Source organism: Lathyrus oleraceus, chromosome 2 (assembly GCF_024323335.1).
Source record: "Lathyrus oleraceus cultivar Zhongwan6 chromosome 2, CAAS_Psat_ZW6_1.0, whole genome shotgun sequence".
NCBI lineage: Eukaryota > Viridiplantae > Streptophyta > Magnoliopsida > Fabales > Fabaceae > Lathyrus > Lathyrus oleraceus.
Window position 1 is genome coordinate 41503408 of NC_066580.1, and position 16513 is coordinate 41519920.

At 40.0% G+C, this 16513-nt stretch overlaps 1 non-coding gene and 1 pseudogene across 1 annotated transcript; one reads left to right on the top strand and one right to left on the bottom strand.

The window, feature by feature from the left end:
- Nucleotides 1-5015: 5015 nt before the first annotated feature.
- On the bottom strand, nucleotides 5016-5122 carry LOC127125053 (small nucleolar RNA R71). Its single transcript, XR_007804518.1, has one exon. It is a non-coding gene; the product is annotated as a small nucleolar RNA R71 (small nucleolar RNA).
- A 10899-nt stretch (nucleotides 5123-16021) lies between these two features.
- On the top strand, nucleotides 16022-16121 carry LOC127124292 (uncharacterized; annotated as a pseudogene).
- The last annotated feature ends 392 nt before the right edge of the window (nucleotides 16122-16513 follow it).

Here is a 16513-nt window from a genome sequence, read left to right on the forward strand (position 1 = left end):
CCAAAACAAAACAAAAGTATTTTGAAGACTGAGTACAAACACCCAGGTCTATATTCAATCATTTTTCCATCTTTGTAGTTTTTGAAAACATGTATGCGATCCGTCTTAAAATGCACGTCAAGATTCAAAGTATGATTTTGTACGATATATGCCACGTATTTAAAACATAATTTTGACTAACCGAGGGAAGAAGCCTCTCCCCGTCTGAAAATTTTATTTTGTTTCAAATTCTACACGACAAGGAACATAACTTTATTCCCGGCATCCATCAGTTGAGCCTTATCCATCTTTTTTGTGTTATGAATACTTCTTCATCATTGCTTAAAGTCTACTTTATCCTTTATCAAGAAAAGAAATATGACTTTTTGCATATAAAAGGTTCTCCATTTTCTTCCTCATAAGCCTCATACTTTTTATTGGCCACTTCCAAATTTGTTTGACACAACTTCAGACCCTGCTGACATTGCAACATATTCTTCCATATATTTGTAAAATTAGAGTGTAGTTTTTCCTCTTGAGTCATAGAATCACATACCTTTTCAAAGCAAGAACAAGTAAGATCATAATACAACTACTTCACTTGCAGATAGTTCCCCATCTGAGTCCATGGAAGCTCAAGCAAAGGAAATTAGACGACCCACATATGGAAAGGCTTAGTGTTGAGAGACCAAAGCCCTAAAGTAGAGTTGTGTAATTATTATGTTCTGATCAAATTATGTCATAGTTGTAATTCAAGAGCTTAGTTCTCTTATAATATTGTAAGTGATATAAAGCTTGCAAGTTGAACATGTATAAAAGGTTGATGTAAGAAGGTTGTAAGTTGAATCTGGTGTAAAAACTCTTGGGAGATAAACTAGGCTGAATGGTTTAAAGGAGAACTAACATAAATCCTAGAGTGATATCTCTATCTCTTTTCTTTTTATATTTGTAAAATTTATTTTTCATGCGTAATTATATGCTTCGTCTTATTTCATAAACCTAACCCACCTTAAAATCAATATTTTGCAAAAAAAATCAAAACCAAAATAACACAATTCCCCCCTTGTGTTTGAAGTTGCATAGTCTATAAAAATAACATCAAGAATCAAGAATAGTCTAATAGAGACACCCACTTTCTAGAGGTGAATACATAAGAGCATGAAACAATGACTCTTCAAACAACTAACAAAAGATTGTTGTTGGAAAGAGAAATTTATGGCATATAAATTTTTCTTACTACTTCAAGTGAGTTTCTTTCCATATGTACCTTCAAAAGTTGAATATTAGCTTGAATAAATGTTTCATTCATTCTTGCGTTCCTCTCCAAGGTTAAATATACAAATGTCGCAGGCTTGGAATTATATGGAATATAATGTATTTGTTGTATAAAAGTCAGTTAGGTATGTGAAAATTATGTCATTGCAATTATCAGTTGGCTTTGAGTTACGTTTCCAAGCCGACCTTAAATCCTTTAGATTGTGGATGTGACTAAATTATCACTGAAATTGGGTGGTATGGACTCCTCCATATGAATCCAACATTTTATTACCTATAAGGTCACCTCCAAGGGAGGAAAGGATTCCTCCACGAGGATCCAACATTTTATCGCCTCAAAATGGCGGTAAGGATTAATCCATAAAGGTCCAACATTTTATCTCCTCAAAGGGTAACATGGATTCCTTAACGAGGATCCAATATTTTCCCCTAAAAATGGAAGCAAGGATTCCTCCATGGGAATCAAGCATATTTGATCACCTCAAAGGTAGAAAAGGATCCATCTTGGGGATCCAACGTTTTATCTCGACTTTGAGGGTGTTTTACTTTGACTTTGATCTAATTGGTATATTCTCTTGTCCGAATGTGGTCTTCAAAGTTAGGTAACATTTTACTTATACTTGTTATCCTGAGAACCCAACTAGTAACCCTTTGAAATATTTTAGGTCATACGAGTAGAGGCAAGGCCTCTTAAATGCATCCCAATAGAGGATTTCTATAGAGCTTCCTTGATCTACCAAGAGTGTTTTAATTTCCCAGTCATCACACCTTACAGTGATGACCATGGGGTCATCATTGTGGGGATGAACTCATGTTGTGTCTTTTAAAAAAAAGAAGAGATTTCGACCTCTAGTGTCTTGGTCTTACCTTCCTTAGAATATGTGGGAAGATCCTTTATGGTTAGTATCTATCGAGCATATCTTCGTCGGACAGAACCGATCTCTCCTCCCCCTAGTAAATCCTCATGCATTAGTATTCAGAGTGTGAGACACAATATTGTCCCGTCTTTTTTGCACAACTCTTTTCCCTTTCTAGGCCTGAGGCTTTCAACATCATCATGCTTGTGAGAGTTAGACATGCATGGCCTTTAGGAGGAGCCACATTTGAAATTTTTTTGAGATGGCCCTCCTGGATAGTTCATTATATATCCTTTTTAAGATAGTAGAAATATTTTGTGTGATGTCCCTTGACCTTACTTAAACCTCGTTTTTTCCCTGATGGGCGAGGTATAGTTGTTCTTTTATGGGTGTTATGAGCCTTTAGCATTAGGAACATGTTCTTTTAACATCACATGTGTTCTTCTTGACATTAGTTTCCTCGCCCTTTATATATAATTCTTCCTTTGTGACCACCTCTGCCAACGAAGATGCTAGCCTTTGTGCATGAGACACGTTGAAGTTTCATGCTTTAAGACCATTCTGAAATGCTCTGATAACACTAAAATTTATCGTATTTTCGACTCCGATTTCACATGCATTCTAGTTGTTTTATCATCATTTTGTTGTGTTATTGGTATGTTTTCCTTTGTTTTCAGGTTTTCACTTTAATCAGAGCCCCGATCGAGAAAAGGAGCGAAAAAGAGCCAAAAACCCTAAAATTCAGCATTTTGTTCTTATGGCCTACCCAATGGCGGGCGCCACAGACCAAGCCATGACGTGTCCAAGCTCAACTTCCCTCAACTCCCACATTCTCCACTTCATCCACTAAGGCGCCTCACTTTGGCCTTGTGGCGGGCGCCATGGCCTTGTGGCGGGCGCCACAAGAGGAAAACAGTTTCCCTCCATTTTCAAGTTGAAGGGCATCCAAGTCATTCCCATCTTTTTACTTGCTTATAAATAGAAATTCGAATTCACTTTTACAATCATCCAAACTTAGAACAGAGGCAAACTCAGAAGCAACTTTGTTTCACTTAGGCATATATTCAGTTTTATAAAGTGGTAATCGCTTCGCATTGGAGTGTTACCACAATTGTGTAATCGAGTCTGTGATAGAGTCTGTATTCGAGTTTGGAGCACTTTGGAAGGAAGTTAATCCTGCCGCCATTTTCATTTCCGCATCGCAATTTATTCAACCCTCTGATTGGAGCAGGTTTTTATTACTTGTCTTTATCTTATTTATTTTCCGCACTCGCTTTTACTTTATTTATTTCCTCGCACTCGCTTTACTTTATTTATTTCCTCACACTCGCTTTTACTTTATTTATTTCCTCGCTTTCGCTTTACTTTATTTATTTTCCGCACTCGCTTTACTTTATTTATTTCCCGCACTCGCTTTTACTTTATTTATTTTCCGCACTCGCTTTTACTTTATTTATTTTCCGCACTCGCTTTAAATTTATTTATTTCTCGCATTCGCTTTAAATTATTTACTTTCCGCACTCGCACTACTTTTATTTATTTTTATGCACTTTTACTTTACCATGTCTAACTAAATTTATAAGGTTAGAATGTAAGGATCGTAATTGAACCAGTAATCCGTACAATTGTTCGTAGAAATACTTAAGGGCTATTTTAACTTTCAAATTAAGTTTTCCCGCACTTCAATTCCGTTGGGTAAGATCGAAAGTCGTCCAACGTCTTTTTAAACTTAAGTGTTTTTAACTATTTCAAAAACAGCGAAAGCGCTTTGTTTAGTTCATTAGGAGATTTTAACATTAAGAAGAAAAGAGATTTTAAAACTATTTTCGGACGTGTTTATAAGTTTAGAGTGTGGTTCGTAAGAACCTCTTTTGGTTAAGATATCCAAGTTATAATACTTTTCAACTTAGTTAAGATACTATATTTCTTAAAAATAGGTTTACTACTCTAACGCAATGTGCGCCTTTTTATAAGTGACAATAAGAGGGTTTGATTAGGGAGTACAACTCGGTTCTGAATACGCGAAAGTGACATTTCCTGTTAAATTAGTTCTTTTCAAAGTTGGAAACATTGCCCATAAGTAGCTCTACTAGCATGTACTTGGATTATCAATTAATTACGTGAATTACATTCGACCCTGTCTTTATTAATTAATCTTTATTTCAAACTTTACTTTTCATTGCACACTCCAAAAACACCTATTTTAATTGTCTTTGATAAACACCATAACAATAGATAACGATAGATTGACACTTGGTCTCTGTGGTTCGATAATCTTTTATATTACTCTGACGCGTTCGTATACTTGCGAAAAGCACGCATCATGTTTTTGGCGCCGTTGCCGGGGACCAATTTCATCAAATTTCATTTTCCTGTTGTTATATCGTTTAGACTTAGGCTATTTCCCGCCGGTCAATGCGAAGAACTCGCAGCACCGGAAGTTTAAGCTTAGTATACCCTCTGGCAGAACCTGAACGTTACGCTCGCGCACGTTTATTCTTTCATAGAATTAAGAGAGCTATGGCCGAAGATCAAAACAAAAGACCTCTTAAGGACTTCGCTCAACCATCTAATGAAGAACCTAGTTCTAGTATAGTAAACCCAACCATCCCAGCTAATAATTTTGAACTTAAACCATCCCTGTTGCAACTAGTGCAGCAGAGACAATTCGCGGGTCTCGCTACTGAGAACCCGAACCAACATTTAAAAATATTTCTTCAATTAGCAGACACTTTTAAAACCAATGGAGCTTCTCCTGAGGCAATACGTTTAAGATTATTTCCTTTTTCCCTCAGAGATAAAGCTTTATCATGGTTAGATTCCCTTCCACCCAATTCCATTACGACTTGGGATAACCTTAGAAGAGTTTTTCTTGCTAGATATTTTCCCCCGAGTAAGACCGCCGTTCTTCGAAACCATATAACTAGATTTACCCAAAACCAAGGAGAATCGTTGTTCGAAGCTTGGGAGAGATATAAAGAGTTGTTACGAGCATGCCCACATCATGGTTTAGAAAATTGGTTAATCATTCAAACCTTCTATAATGGACTTCATTACAACACAAAGATGACCATCGACGCTGCCGCAGGCGGTGCTCTGATGAATAAACCTTATCCTGAAGCTAGTGCCCTCATCGAAGATATGGCTCAAAACCATCAATCTTGGGGAGTCGAACGAGCGACAGTAGAGAAGAAGGAAGCCCAAGGAGGAGTGCATGAACTAAGCTCTATAGACATGATGCAAGCAAAAATGGACGCATTAGCCCTCAAAGTCGAGCATATGTGCATAAACCCGAATACTGTAGCCGCAGTTTCGTCGGATTGTGAGATATGTGGAACCAAAGGACACCAATCTGCAAAATGCAGTCTATTAAACGAAACCCACTCTGAGCAAGTGAACTACACCCAAGGGAACCCATACTCGAATACCTATAACCCTGGATGGAGGAATCACCCGAACTTCTCCTATAAAAACAATAACCCTATTCAAAATAATGCACCTCCGAGACCTAGTTATCAAGCCCCTAGATCAAATCAACCTATGCAACCTGTACCACCAAAGCCGAGCCTTGAGAAAATTATGGAAAATTTTATCACCGCTCAAACCCAACAAAACAAGGAGTTCATGAATCAAAACATTCATGTTTACGAATTGATTACTCAATTAGGAACAAAGGTTGAGCAAATAGTTACTCATACCAAGATGCTTGAAACCCAGATCTCTCAGGTAGCTTTAAACCAAGCCCCTCAGACTACACCTGGAGGACAATTCCCTGGACAACCTCAACAAAATCCGAGAGGACAAGCCAATGCCATTACCCTACGAAGTGGGAACGCTTATGATGAGCCACCAAACCCTAGATTGAGTGAACCCGAAACTTCTAAGGAATGAACCAAACCCCCGGACGAAGTAAAGGAACCAGAGGAATCTGAAAACCAGGAAGGTCGAGATAAAGGAGAAGAACCTAAAGATAAAACTTACGTACCACCCCCGCCATATAAACCACCTATACCATATCCGCAAAGACTCAAACAAACCCAGATCAATAAACAGTATCAAAAATTTATTAAAGTTATAGAAAAACTTCATGTAGAAATCCCTTTCACATAAGCCATCACCCAAATACCTTCTTATGCAAAGTTTCTCAAAGACATCCTTACCAACAAACGTAGACTTGACGATCTGAAGCCTTTGGAATGTAATGCTATTTCCGAGGACAAATTAGCAAAGAAATATAAAGATCCTGGAAATTTCTCCATTCCTTGCCTTTTGGGTAATCATGTCATCGAAAAAGCTTTTCTAGACTTAGGAGCTAGTGTGAGCCAAATGCCTTTAGCAGTTTGTGAGAGGTTAAACTTAGGAGAATTACAGCCCACTAAGATGTCACTTCAGTTAGCCGATAGATCTGTTAAATATCCGATAGGCATTTTAGAAGATGTTCCTGTTAGGATAGGCCAGTTATTTATCCCTACTGATTTTGTTGTCATGGACATCAAGGAGGACAGTGATATACCAATCCTTCTAGGTAGACCATTCTTATCGACTGCAGGAGCCATAATAGATGTCAAGAAAGGAAAGTTGACATTTGAGGTAGGTGACGAGAAAATAGAATTTATACTTTCGAAATTTCTTATGGCACCTGTGATGGGAGATTCGTGTTATGCCTTAGATATCATTGATGAATGCGTTAGAGAATTAGAACAAAAAGAAATTATAAAAACAATCAAGTTACCATCAACTCTCATAAGGGAAGATGATGACTTTAAGAAACCTTACATCGATGATAACCTTTACGAATGTTTATCCCTTACCCCAGATCATATGCCATGTGTAACACCCCAAAATTTGCCCTCCTCATTCATGCATTCATTTTTTAGGTCATTTAGCATTTCATACCACATTGCATCATGTCAATCGGAATTAGCTCCAAGAAGCTCGAACATCATCCAGGACACTTTGTGGGTTCTATTTAGACGATCAGTCAACACAAGGAAAAGACTTGAGGTACTACCAACAGGGCCAGATGGGGCCTATTCACCGCGCAAATCGCCAGGCTGGAAGAAGCAAGAATCTGCTGCTGAGCTGTCATGCTCGCTAGGCGAGCAGATGCTTCGCCTAGCGAAGAGTACTGCCATGCTCGCTAGGCGAGCAGATCCTTCGCTAGGCGAAGGGCGCGCACTTCAGAAAATATCAGAAAGATTTTGGGCTTGAGCTGACCTCATTTGAGCCCACTACCCACGAAAATCAGTCTATAAATACTGAAGTTTCAGTAGAGGAAAGGGAGACTGGGAGTTACACTGGGAGATTGACGGGAGAAAGATCTTGAGAGAAGGAGACCTGGGAATTACTCTGCAGCAACCTTCAGGCAGCTCTGAGGAGTTCACTCTGATTCACACGCTCTTTTGCCTCCGCCTCACGCAAACCTAACAGAGCTTTGCCAATCCAGCCGCGCCGTTCGATCGATCTCTCTCATCAGGTATGCCTTTGTTCCTACTACTTTACGCCTTGAATTTGAATATTATGAATGTATAAGGTAACATCAGGTGTTGCCCACGGGTTTATGTTTGTGTATAAATATATGAACAATGCATCGAATGTTTTAATAATTTCGTTTCTGAGATGAATTCCATAGGGTTTGGAGTCCTTAACATCGTGCAGGTATCAACGAGAAATCCAAAACCCGCAGGCCCTCGCTAGCCGCTTCGCTAGGCGAGCCTGTAGCGAAGCTTCGCTAAGCCTTCGCTAGGCGAAGCAGTCGCGAACGTGGCAGTATTCGTTTTTTTTTTTGTTCTCTTTATTCTAACCTGTCTTGTGTTTCCATGGCATTGTTTTCTCTTGATTTCATCCTGTTGCTCTAACCCTTTGTCGAGTTTTGTAAGGGCTCACATGGCTTTTGCAGAGACACTCGCGTGGTTTCCCACTTTATTTGTGGGATACCCCCTGAAGTTTTATTCTGATTATTCGTGTTGACTGATTTCCTTTGACGGTCCAGCTGGAGAGATTTCAGGGTTTCTTGCTCCTTTAACTGCTATAGCTTCGGATCTTTATCCGTGTGGTAATTTTTTCCCTTTCTCGTACTTTATCGCTTTCCTAGCTGGAAGACCTCGATAGGAGGCAATGTTTGACCCCCTTGGTGGCATTTTACTTTGAGATACATGTTTTGTGTTTTGTATTCGTATCCCCACATGTAGCGCGGTTCCTTCGTCAAGGACTGCCCGTTTGCCCTCGCGCATCCCAAACCCTAAAACCCATAACACACGTTTACTCCTTCTACTACAGGCGAGTAAGTCTCCAAAGGTCGAGCATCCGGTAGATTGCGTAGTAACGTCGTTCGTCCAAAACTCAAACCATAACCCCGTAGTTAGCCGAACTACGGCTCGCTCTGATTCTCATTCCAGATGAGATACGTAGGCATAAGACGCGATGTCTTAGCGAGCACACTAACCCTTAACCCATAGGTCAGCCGAGCTACGAAGACTCTGATTCTCATATTCAGATGAGATACGTATGCAGTGGATGCGACATCCGTGCGAGTCATTTCTCTTAACCTTTTTAGTAAATAAACACATTAGGTAAACCCACACCCTTTAGACAAAAAACCACAAAAGTGGATCCCGTAGAGTACTACGGATGCGTAGGGGTGCTAATACCTTCCCTTTGCATAACCGACTCCCGAACCCAAGATTTGGTTGCGAGACCCCGATAGGTGGGTTGGTTATGAGTGCAAAGGAAGGTTAAATCGGCTTTACGGAGCATCCACTCGATACCTTGGAGTAAGCCTAATTGTTGCAAGCAAGGTAAATCGGGGTACCTGGTGGAAACGACGCCTCGCTGCTGGAAGCGCTCGAATTGCTCTTGCTGATAGTTGTCATCTCCGGATCGGAAGATGATATTTCCGAAATTTTGATTTCCCGCCATAGTGATGAATGAATTTGAAGGAGTAATTTGGAGAGAAAAGAAATGTATTTGATAGAAGAGAATTGTTTGTGGTGAATGAAGGGAGGTTTTGATGGGTATTTATAGGAAAAGAATTTGGAAGTTGGAGAAAAAGTGGTTGAAAAGTAATTAAGTGTGGTAAATGAAAAATGAATGGGGAATGTAAAAAGGTAAGGGGTGTAACGTTCGTCTCCAACGGCTATGTAACGTTCACTAGTCTGAGGAGTGTTACGCTCGTCACAAGGGTGTGACGTTCGTAACAGGAGTTATGCGTGCCGTTCGTCATGGAGTGTGTGACGCTCGTCACACAGGTCTTTTTGGCAGGGCATTCAGCAGCGCTTCACATAATTAATCTGGGGATGGATTTATTTTGATTATTTTGTTTTATTTGGTTTTTTTTTTTTTTTTAGATTGTTCTATTTAATTTAGCTAATTAATTTGTGTTGCATGCTATTCTATTTCACATAATAATAATTCATTCTGAGTAACAGTAGAACAGTAGAGAACATAGCCATTGCATAAATTAAATAAAAGCTTTAATAAAATTAACATAATGTAATACAGGAAGGGAAAACAATGAAATCAAAGGAAAATAAATGCGAACATGAATTCAAATAACATTAATGAAAAATCTAGCCTAAAACTAAATAACTTAGAAAGAAATAACTAAATTCCATCTATCTTCGGATCTCTGGCCGGAGGAGCAAAAGAGTTAACACGATGCCGCAACATACGTAACTGACTTGCCGTGCTGCTCATGTATTCTAGGACTTCATGCCTCAAGTTGTGGAAATCTTCCCTGAGGGCGTGATGCTCTGACATCAAGGCTTCAATGACGGCGTTAATATCTGTTCCTGGCATATGATGTCGGAGATCAGGCATGGCTGATTCTTCGGTCAGGACAGGCTGAGGAGGAGGATCAATATCATAGTAGCCGGAAGGTGTCTGAGGGTCAGATTCAGCAAGGGAGATCTGGTCAGCATAATTCTCATAGTCATCACAAATCTCATAATCCTGGATGGATTCAGTGGATCCAGCAGGGGTTGGGGTTTCATTCAGGTTATAGAGCCAGTTCCTTTGGTTATGAACACTAGTCCTAGGATCGGGCATGGTGAATAGGCAGAGAACCTGGTTATCAATAATCAGCTCAAACTCATCAGACCCTAGGTTTGCTATAAACATAGTGTTGAAGAGGAAAGGTATACTCATAGTAGTAATGCCACAAAAAGGGCTAAGGTCAAGCATAGGCTGACGCAATCCAATGGCATTACCTATCATGGTTATCAAACCGCCTATTCTAATGGGTGCTCTCTCATCCTGGATAAGGTGGTCTAAATTAGCTAACATAAAAGTGGCACCGTTCACTGGACGGTTCTGGGAAGCACAAAATATGATGAAGAGTTCATCACGTGAAACTGAAGTACTGTTTGGCTTCTTCCCAAATAAAGTGTGGGTCAGGATCTTATGGAAATAGCGGAAGGCCGGGTTGTGTATGTTTCCAGAGAGAAACTCATGTTCTTCGGGCTCATCATTTCCAGTCAGCTTACCCCAAAAGTGCTCAAGCTCTCTATATTCAAAAAGTTCTTCCTGGCTTACAGTGAATGTATCAAAGGAGGTAGGAAAACCCAAAAGGTTGGTGAAGTCTCTAATATTAAATTGGTACTCCATGTTGAACATTTTGAACTGGATAAAACCTCTGCTAATTCCTTTTCCATGGCTGGGTAGATAGATTAATGAGCTAAGGAATTCTAGTGTGAGTCTCCGGTAGGTGGTGAAATGTCTCAGGATAGGGGATGTCTCCCATCCTATCTGATTCAGCAAATACAGGACACTCTGTCTCAGTCCAAGGGCAGTCATAGCCCAATCATCAGCATATAAACTAGGTAGCATCTCTCTAGCGGCTAGTTCTTCAAACTTTTGTTTCTGAGCCATTCCTCTGAACTTGATACCCATACGATCAAAATATCCCATCTGGTTAGTGTTAGCTAGAGAAAAGAAAACATGAGTTTAAGTCAGGATTTGGCCAAATGCCGAAAGAAGAAAGATTATTATTATTATTATTTTTTTTTTTTTTATGAATACTAAACAGAAATTAAAAGATTAATTAAGAAAGAAATAGGGAAATGATGATAATAGAATAATAAAATAACAAATTAATTTGTGGGTTGTCTCCCACTAAGCGCTTTGTTTAAATGTCGCAAGCTCGACAAAGAAACTGTTAAATATAATCTATAGGTCCTGGGGGCGTTTCGTCTAAGTGTAGGATTTGCGAATCCTCGTTGGTTTCCGCATAGTGGTAGTGTTTCAGACGTTGCCCGTTTACGGTGAACGGTTCTGTAGATTTCCCTTTTATTTCTACCGCTCCACTGGGAAAGACTTTAGTGATATGAAAAGGCCCTGACCATCTGGATCGTAGTTTTCCCGGGAATAACTTTAGTCTAGAGTTAAATAAAAGTACTGCGTCGCCTTGCTTGAAGATTTTCCTTGATATACGCTTGTCATGCCATTGTTTTGTTCTTTCTTTATAGATTCTGGCATTTTCATAGGCGTCTCTTCTGAGTTCCTCTAATTCGTTTATGTCAAGGATTCTCTTTTCACCGGCGGCTTTATAATTCAAATTTAGCTTTCTAATAGCCCAATAGGCTTTATGTTCTAATTCAACCGGGAGGTGACAGGATTTTCCATAAATGAGCTTAAATGGGGTCGTCCCTATGGGGGTTTTATAAGCAGTTCGGTATGCCCACAAAGCTTCTGGTAATTTCAATGACCAATCTTTCCTTGAAGTGGCTACCGTTTTTTCCAGTATTTGCTTGATTTCTCTGTTAGATACTTCCACTTGTCCACTGGTTTGAGGGTGGTAAGGTGTCGCTATCCTATGTCTCACTCCATATTTAAGCAGTAGTTTTTCGAGTACCTTGGATATAAAGTGCGATCCACCGTCACTGACTACTATTCTTGGGATGCCAAATCTCGGAAATATTATATTCTTAAAGAGTCTAGTTACTACTCGGGTGTCGTTTGTTGGGGAAGCTACAGCTTCGATCCATTTCGATACGTAGTCAACTGCCACGAGTATGTATTTGTTACCGAAAGAGGATGGAAAAGGTCCCATGAAGTCTATCCCCCACACGTCAAAAATCTCTACTTCCAAAATACCTTTTTGCGGCATCTCGTCACGTCTAGATATGTTTCCCGTGCGTTGACATCTGTCACACTCCTTAATAGTCGCATGTACGTCCTTCCATATAGTTGGCCAATAAAAGCCGGCTTGTAGGATTTTAGAGCAGGTCTTGGATGTACTTGTGTGTCCACCATAAGGCGCGGAGTGACAGTGTTGGATTATATTTTCTACCTCTTCTTCGAGTATACATCGACGGAAAATACCGTCGGGGCCTCTTTTGAAAAGTAAGGGATCATCCCAGTAATAGTGTTTTATGTCGTGGAAGAATCGTTTCTTCTGCTGGTAAGATAAAGTAGGTGGGACTATGCCGGCAGCTAAATAATTGACTAGATCAGCGTACCATGGTGTGGCAGATATAGCTAAGGTGGTTTCTACTTGCATGTCGGAGTTGTTCTCTTCCAAAGTAGCTATAAGTTTGTCATACGAGAAATCATCATTAATTGATGTTCTTTCCGGTTCAAGGTTCTCAAGTCTAGAGAGGTGGTCTGCTACTACGTTTTCAGTTCCTTTCTTGTCCTTGATTTCTAAGTCGAATTCTTGTAGCAACAAGATCCATCTTAGGAGTCTAGGTTTAGCATCCTTTTTTGTTAAAAGGTACTTGATAGCAGCGTGATCAGTGTAGACTATTATTTTGGCTCCTACCAAGTAAGAACGAAATTTATCTAGCGCAAATACCACGGCTAGGAGTTCTTTCTCGGTAGTGGCGTAATTCATTTGCGCTTCATCCAGGGTTCTGCTTGCGTAATATATAACGTGAAGCTTTTTATCCTTTCTTTGTCCTAAAACAGCACCTACAGCATAATCGCTAGCATCGCACATTATTTCGAATGGTTCATTCCAGTCTGGTGTCTGCATAATGGGTGCGGAGATCAGTGCTTGTTTAAGAGTTCGAAATGCTTTTAAACAGTTATCGTCGAATATGAATTCAGCATCTTTCATCAATAGTCCGGTTAAAGGTTTAGTTATCTTAGAGAAGTCTTTGATGAATCGTCGGTAAAAACCGGCGTGTCCTAAAAAGCTTCGTATTTCTCTCACGGTTCTTGGGGGTTGAAGATTTTCGATTACCTCTATTTTGGCTTTGTCTACTTCAATTCCTCTGTTCGAGATGATGTGTCCTAAAACAATTCCTTCTTGTACCATAAAGTGGCACTTTTCCCAGTTAAGTACTAAGTTTACTTTTACACATCTCTCAAGGACTCTTTCTAGGTTTTCAAGGCATTCTTCGAAACTTTGTCCATATACGGAAAAGTCATCCATAAATACTTCCATGATGTTTTCGAGAAAGTCGGCGAATATTGCCATCATGCATCTTTGAAAGGTTGCAGGGGCATTACACAGACCAAACGGCATTCGTCTATAAGCGAAGGTACCAAAAGGGCATGTGAACGTTGTCTTTTCTTGATCATCAGGGTGAATTGGTATTTGAAAGAAGCCTGAATAACCGTCTAAATAACAGAAATGTGAATGTTTTGCTAATCGTTCTAACATTTGGTCAATGAATGGTAAAGGGAAATGATCTTTTCGGGTTGCTTTGTTTAGTTTCCTATAATCAATGCACATTCTCCATCCCGATTCAATTCGTTTAGTTATAGTTTCCCCTTTTTCGTTTTCAATAACGGTTATGCCTCCTTTCTTTGGTACAACGTGTACGGGACTAACCCATTTGCTATCAGATATAGGATATATAATACCTGCTTCTAATAACTTGGTTATTTCTTTCTTTACTACCTCACTCAGGATCGGATTTAGTCTTCTCTGGTGTTCCCTAGAGGTTTTACAGTCTTCTTCTAACATGATGCGGTGCATACAAATAGAAGGGCTTATTCCTTTAAGATCGGTGATGTGATATCCTAGTGCGGTGGGGTACTTCCTTAAGGTATGTAAGAGTTTTTCTGTTTCGAGTCTTCCTAGATCTGCATTGACTATCACAGGCCGTTCAAGTTCTAAGTCTAGGAATTCATATCTCAGATTTTTGGGAAGTGTTTTCAAATCAGGGGTTGGTTTGTTAAGACATTGCGTAGGGTCCGGTGTTATTGCTAAACATTGGTTGGATTTGTCCTCTAAAAGATAGTATGATGATTTGTCTTCTCCTAACTCTGCTTCTTTTATGCATTCATCGATGATATCCATGAAGTAGCATGTATCTTCTATTGCAGGTGCTTTCAAGAATTGGGAAAGGATGAATTCAATTTTCTCTTCACCTACTTCGAAGGTGAGTCGTCCTCGTTTTACGTCTATGATTGCACCGGCAGTTGCTAAGAATGGTCTCCCTAGTATAATGGGTGTAATATCATCTTCTCTAATGTCCATAATGGTAAAGTCGGTGGGAATGTAAAACTGACCTATGCGTACAGGAACGTTTTCAAGGATTCCTACAGGATATTTGATGGAACGATCTGCTAGTTGCACAGACATTTTGGTCGGTCTTAATTCTCCCATTTCTAGCTTCTTACATATGGATAAAGGCATAACGCTGATTCCGGCTCCTAAATCGCATAAAGCTTTGTCGATGACAAATTTTCCTATGTGACAGGGTATAGAGAAACTACCCGGATCCTTGAGTTTAGGAGGCATGTTTTGGATTATAGCGCTACATTCGGCAGGGAGTGTAACGGTTTCGCTATCCTCAAGTTTCCTCTTATTAGAAAGAATTTCTTTTAGGAATTTAGCATATGATGGCATCTGCGTAATGGCTTCGGTGAACGGAATTGTAACGTTTAATTGTTTAAGGAGATCAACAAATTTTCTAAATTGGCCCGCATCTTTGGTTTTAACAAGCCTTTGAGGGTAGGGTATAGGTGGTTTGTAAGGTGGTGGAGGTACATAAGGTTCCTTCTTTTCTAGGGTTTCCTTACTACTCTCTTCCTTTTCCTTAGGTTCACTTTCCTCAGTAGATTTTTTAGGGTCTTGGTTTTCTATCCTTGGATCAGACGGTCCTTCCAATTCCGTTCCACTTCTTAATATGATTGCGTGAGCTTGGCTTTTCGGATTAGGTTGGGGCTGTCCAGGGAATGTACCAGTTGGTGCAGCAGTAGGTGCTTGTTGTTGAGCTACTTGAGATATTTGTGTTTCCAGCATTTTGTTATGGGTAGCCAAGGCATCTACTTTGCTTGCTAGTTGTTTAAGTTGTTCGCCAGTGTGTATGTTCTGGTTTAAGAAATCTTTATTGGTTTGTTGTTGGGAAGCTATAAAGTTTTCCATCATGATTTCCAAGTTGGATTTTCTAGGGGTATTATTGTTAGGCATGGATGGATTCGGCTTCTGATATCCCGGAGGTATAGATGGGGCTTGATTTGGAGATTGTCCAGGTGCGTATAAAGCATTGTTACTCTTATATGAAAAATTTGGATGGTTCTTCCAATTTGGGTTATAGGTATTCGAATAGGGGCTTCCTTGAGCATAGTTTACTTGCTCTGCTTGGATTCCGGTCAAGAGTTGACAGTCCGTAGGAGTGTGGCCTTGGATTCCACAGACCTCGCAATTCTGAGTTATAGCAACCACGGCGGCTGGAGGTGATACATTTAAACTTTCGATTTTCTGGACCAAAGCATCCACTTTTGCATTGACGTGGTCAAGGTTACTTATCTCGTACATGCCAGTTTTCGGTTGAGGTTTTTCCACCGTTGTTCGTTCGGTTCCCCACTGATAGTGGTTTTGGGCCATGCTCTCGATAAGCTGGTAAGCATCAGCATAAGGTTTGTTCATTAGTGCACCACCTGCAGCGGCGTCTATTGTTAACCTGGTGTTGTATAAGAGACCATTATAAAATGTGTGAATTACTAACCAGTCTTCCAAACCATGGTGTGGGCAAAGTCTCATCATGTCTTTGTATCTTTCCCATGCTTCGAAAAGAGACTCGTTGTCTTTCTGTTTAAATCCGTTTATCTGGGCTCTTAACATAGCTGTTTTGCTTGGCGGAAAATATCGGGCAAGAAAAACTTTCTTCAACTCGTTCCAGGTGGTGACTGAGTTGGAAGGAAGAGATTGAAGCCATCTTCTAGCGCTATCTCTTAATGAGAAAGGAAAAAGACGAAGTCGAATTGCCTCTGAAGTGACACCATTAGCTTTAACAGTATCAGCGTATTGAACAAATACGGATAAATGAAGATTTGGATCTTCGGTAAGATTTCCAGAGAATTGATTTTGTTGCACAGCCTGCAACAGCGAAGGTTTAAGTTCGAAGTTGTTTGCTTCGATTGCGGGTGGAGCAATACTTGAATGCGGTTCATCTTGCGATGGAGCGGCGTAATCTCTAAGAGCACGAGCTGGTTCTGCCATCTCGGTT